The sequence below is a fragment of the Patiria miniata genome, unplaced genomic scaffold (genome assembly GCF_015706575.1).
Source record: "Patiria miniata isolate m_02_andy unplaced genomic scaffold, ASM1570657v1 HiC_scaffold_4, whole genome shotgun sequence".
Taxonomy (NCBI): domain Eukaryota; kingdom Metazoa; phylum Echinodermata; class Asteroidea; order Valvatida; family Asterinidae; genus Patiria; species Patiria miniata.
The window spans coordinates 6,973,580-6,979,625 of record NW_024037071.1 but is presented as its reverse complement, the minus strand read 5'-3'; positions in this window follow the sequence as shown (position 1 = coordinate 6,979,625).

The window sequence follows — 6,046 nt, the reverse complement described above, 5'->3', positions numbered from 1 at the left end:
CAGAACTACACATCCTTCCTGGATGGAACTTAAACTTGAAACTTTACATGTCATGTGTCACAAAAAGTTACCGAAACAGCCCTGTGTTTGTCAACAAATATAAGTCTATTTTTTGTAATTGTTTGTTATTTTAGTTTTTCCTCACTTGCTGTGTGCAGAAGTATAGGAGAATTCCAAAGTTCAGTTGTTTACGCCATTTTATGGGGTTTTTTTCGCAGGTTTTATTAATTGGTGGTCACTCCTACCTTTGTAGATGTCTGCGTAGACATGTACACCTTGAGTAAAGGCTGACCTCGTAGGCTTTATCTTTGGATTAAGGATATCTTTTTAAAATTATGTCATAAATGTAATGTAAGAAGCACCAAAAATAATTATCAATTTGAATCCTATTTTTTGTGTCTACTTTTCAGTGAGAAAATTATGTCATTTTTTTACAAGTTAAGATTGTATCAATACATGTACTTAAATGACGACAACCCTAAAATCAGGTAAATCCAAATGAGTAATGTACATTTTATATAATGTACATGTAGGATTTTTACTGTTTAAAACCCCTCGCCACTCAGCCCCCCCCCCCCCTCCAAAAAAAAATGACTAGAAAAAAAATGACTGTAGTGGGCAGTAAAGTTTAATATTTTTTTTAATAAGCGTGCTTTGGCTATCAACAGGATTGTAAACATTTCTATATATATTTTTTTTTTTGAGGAGATCGTTTCAAATGAATCAAACAGTTCTTTAGGGTCATTTCGGAGTGGCGATTTTATCTCAACAGATTTGTCAATTTAAGTAATGCTGGGATCTATGGTCTGCTTTTTGTTTGACCCTGTGAAGCAGAAAACAACCCGTAGTTTAAATGTTGCAAGCTTTTCTCTGTAATGTTGCAAGTGTGTACTAATGTTTGGTTGAAGATGACATTCAATTTCGGTATGGCCTGCAATTAAATCGAAAGATAAAACATAAATAATGTAGATTCCAAGCCATGACAGTTATCTGTACAGATAATGTGAATGTTTTAGGTAATTTCTGTGTGTATAGTAGTACTTTCCAAATCTAGGATATGAAAGTCCAATTCATAAGGGTTTTTTTAGTACAAGAATCATTCAAATTGCTCATGTAATTACAAGTTACGGAATCTCAAACACAACCACCGTTTTAAAATGACATGTATGTCCACGGATCACTAAAAAAGGCGTGCGTTCTTTTAGCAAAACGATAACAATTCACACACATGCCGTGTATGTGATTTGTTTTCATTTTGCTGAAAGAACTCTCACTTTTTTGTGATTCGTGGACACAACTTTAAAACAATGGTTGTGTTTAAAATTCAGTAACTTGAAGAGCACATGAGTGATTTCAATGATTCCTGTACTAAAAGAAAGTTTATGAATCCGGCTTTCATATCCTAGATTTTGAAAGTGCTACATGCAGAATCTCATTAAAACAGTGGTCGAGACATTTGGGTTTCGTTTCTTTTTAATCACCCTGTACATGGGTAAGACAATTAAATAAAACCTGAAATGTCGAAAAATTGACGATGGAGAATGGAAAAATTGAGAATGGTGATTGTGTTCAAACACCGTAGTACTGTACATGAGTGGTGTGAAATAATCTGATACTCAAAGTTTTGTAATTGGGCAAAACTTCTTGGGTATCTTTTTTTGTTATTTTGTTTTTATTTCCAAACATTCTGGTTTTCTTGTTGTACACAGCCTGTAAACGAACTCCAGAGAAAGAGGGGTCACAATATTGAATCTGATCGTCGTATTATGTCACCATTGATGTAAAATGAAGCCAACGACATCTTAAAGGTCACATGACTGACATCATCCCAAAATGATCAGATGAAATTCGACTCCTTCAATGAGAGTGGGGTGAACATATTGTTGGACGATGTTTATATGTGTGTGTTTGTATCGTAGAGTACCTGTATCGAGGAACATTCAAAAAGATGTAACCCTACAGTAAAAGAATTCAAAATTGATAATAGGTCCTCTTTCAAAGGTTATATTGTCTATGTGTATGAGATATAGCCATATTGTCAAATTAAGGTAATTGCAGTTAACTGTTATATTCTTGCAGCAGCATTAAGGTATACTGCTTTTGCTAATCAATAAAATAGAAGTAGAAAAAAATGTTCCATATCCAATGTGTACGTGTGTTTTCATTAAAACAAAAATAATAATTTAGGGTTGCTTTGTGAAAACCGAATCAATAATTGTAATGAACTTGTAATTTGCGGGCGACATGATCATGAACCATAACATCAACTTTTGAATAAGTCTTCCTTCTTTTTGTGCTCTGTTTTCTGGATTTGATGTTGGGAGCCTGGTTGACTCGGGTCTAACATTGGCTCTAAACGGAGAGTCTATGATGACAAACGCGTCGTCTGGATTTGATGTTGGGAGCCTGGTTGACTCGGTCTAACATTGGCTCTAAACGGAGGGTCTATGATGACAAACGCGTCGTCTGGATTTGATGTTGGGAGCCTGGTTGACTCGGGTCTAACATTGGCTCTAAACGGAGAGTCTATGATGACAAACGCGTCGTCTGGATTTGATGTTGGGAGCCTGGTTGACTCGGGTCTAACATTGGCTCTAAATGGAGAGTTTATGATGACAAACGCGTCGTCTGGATTTGATATTGGGAGCCTGGTTGACTCGGGTCTAACATTGGCTCTAAATGGAGAGTCTATGATGACAAACGCGTCGTCTGGATTTGATGTTGGGAGCCTGGTTGACTCGGGTCTAACATTGGCTCTAAACGGAGGGTCTATGATGACAAACGCGTCGTCTGGATTTGATATTGGGAGCCTGGTTGACTCGGGTCTAACATTGGCTCTAAATGGAGAGTCTATGATGACAAACGCGTCGTCTGGATTTGATATTGGGAGCCTGGTTGACTCGGGTCTAACATTGGCTCTAAATGGAGAGTCTATGATGACAAACGCGTCGTCTGGATTTGATGTTGGGAGCCTGGTTGACTCGGTCTAACATTGGCTCTAAACGGAGGGTCTATGATGACAAACGCGTCGTCTGGATTTGATGTTGGGAGCCTGGTTGACTCGGGTCTAACATTGGCTCTAAATGGAGAGTCTATGATGACAAACGCGTCGTCTGGATTTGATGTTGGGAGCCTGGTTGACTCGGTCTAACATTGGCTCTAAACGGAGGGTCTATGATGACAAACGCGTCGTCTGGATTTGATGTTGGGAGCCTGGTTGACTCGGTCTAACATTGGCTCTAAACGGAGAGTCTATGATGACAAACGCGTCGTCTGGATTTGATGTTGGGAGCCTGGTTGACTCGGTCTAACATTGGCTCTAAACGGAGGGTCTATGATGACAAACGCGTCGTCTGGATTTGATGTCGGGAGCCTGGTTGACTCGGGTCTAACATTGGCTCTAAACGGAGAGTCTATGATGACAAGCGCGTTGCTTTATGAAAATTTACTTTTTACGTACAAGTCATGTTTTGGACATCAGTGCACATACATGAAAGTATAAAGTTAAATTGTGGAGGGCAATTAAGAATAATGAAATTAACATTCATTTCGAGTGGAAGTAAATACAAATGTGGTGTAAAATTGTGTACATTACGCAGCAAACAAAAAAGGGTGCTGCAATTTCTCTACAAAATTGGCCAAAATTGCGCCCTCTTTTGGCGAAATCAATCCAGTTGAGTGTAGTAGACGGCAATATCAGAGACCCTTCTTGGGCTGTGAAAGATATAATTGACATTTATTTGGTCAATGCATTGTACGAAATTACTCTACAATATACTGTTACATAAACAGTGACATAAAACATGATTGTACAGATATAACATCGAAATATTGTACAAAACGAGTTCTTTTTGCTCCAAAATGAGTGGATGAAATATAATGAGGCTTGAAGGTTGAACCCCCCCCCCCCCCCCCCCAAAAAAAACACCCACATTTAAAAAAAAAACACCTGTAAAAACAAAAGTGTCTTAATTCAATGAGGGGAGATGTACTTTTGTGTTAATACATTTCATCAACTCTTGAATAAATTCACCGCTTAAGACAAAACAAGTTGAAATGTGAAGGTGCTGCTGGGAAAGGTTGCCACAAAACATGTGTATAGGTGGAAAGCAGATATGCTTTAGCAGTCGACGTTATCACTATCATCACATTGTCTTTCGTGACTCCATAATATGACGAAATAGAATTTAAGGTACAGCCATAACCCATATGTACTGAGTAAAAACATCCATCACTTTTCACGGTTACACCTCTATGTTCCGACACCCCTATGTTCCGACTGCACATATTCCTATTCCTAACCCTAACCCTAACCCTAACCCTAACCCTAACCCTAACCCTAACCCTAACCCTAACCCTAACCCTAACCGGGAGTAACACAATTTAGGTTGTCGGAACATAGGGGTGTCGGAACATAGAGCAGTCACCCTTTTCACTGTTATAAAGAAATCTGATTCCACTAAATTCCGAAGTAACTTTGTCTATACCTATTTATAAAATTCATGCACATTGTATTTTCCCGCAATTCCAGCAAAATCTGAATGTGTAAAAAAATCTTTGAATTCTGGAATTCCCAAAATGTCTTAATCTGTAGAAATATCCAAATTAAAGTGTTTTCAATACTGAAATTTGATTTGTGACGTGTGAATGGCATGGGCAGGTCTGGTTACCCGAGCACCGAACTTGTGATGGTGGGATTTTAAGCCCCCTGCTCTTACTTAAAACCAACTAAAAAAACCCGACTGACACCGAGCAAGAAGCAAACATTGAAAGCTGAAAAAAATTAACATGAATTGAAATATGTACTGTTAAAACTGTGTGTAGCTATTTAAACACTTTTCTAAACAATTTCTTGCAATCAGTTTGTAAACACGTTTAAACACTATACACATGATTTAACTATAGGATGGGTTGTGTTTAGCATTCGAACATTGATGTTTAAAAATTGGCCACGTTATGTTTAACTTCCAAACATGTTTACAAAGTGGTTAGCAAGATTGTGTTTAATCGCTAAACACAGTTTTAGAGTGTGGTACAAGCTTATATGTATGTATTTATATATTTATCCAATGAAATCGTCTTCTATCACAGTTCACAGTGCTCGGTACATCTCTGTATAGAGCTATAATAATGCAATAAATTCAAAATATGAGCTAATCAAGATTTGCTCATAATTTTGCCAAAGTTTGATTAGCTCATATTTAGAATCATTGCATGATAATTTATATATGTATATATATATATTTATATTTATATAAACAAGCAAAATACAATGGAAGCAAAAAATACAAAAACAAAATGTTTTCCAAATGCAAATAAATAGATAAGCATTGCAACAATTGCTTCCGTACACAACAAGTAAAACTGAGGCATGCTTAAAAGAACTTTAAAATGACAAGAACAAAGCCAAATTTTCAGCCAAACGATGGCGGAGGAAAGCTAAAAACGCCAACAAAACTTTCTACAACTTATACCGAAGTCAGTTGCAAATTTTACAAAATTAATCTCAAATTTGACAATGCAAATAAATGCCACTAACGTGGTGTTAGTGGCATTTTGTAGACTATGTTTCAACGTCAAAATTTACTGACTTAAATTTTTGGTTTGAACCTCATATATATTCAAACCAAAATTTTAATCAAAATTCCAATTTACGCCAAGTCTTCTTTATTAAATCAATTCCTCAATTCCCGTTGTGCTTTTTATTATATTCTTCCACCGCGAAAACCTGAACTCACGATTTGTCTCATTCTTGTAGCATGAGTAATATGCAAAGAAACAGTCTGAACTGAGTTCTTTTATGTAGCAAGTTTAACAAGTTTCTACAAATATTTGCCGAATCTCTGAAGACCTTTAGTTCTGAACAAAAAATACATTTCATGAACAATTTAATAACTGTTACATTAAAGCTATAACACCACATAGTTGATTTAAAAATACAAATCACTATTCAAAGGGATCTCAAGACAACAGTAACATACAAAAAGTTAAGTTTGCAATGGTAAATGAAGTTGAAGGTGTTTATCACGCTGGGTGCCAAAACTTG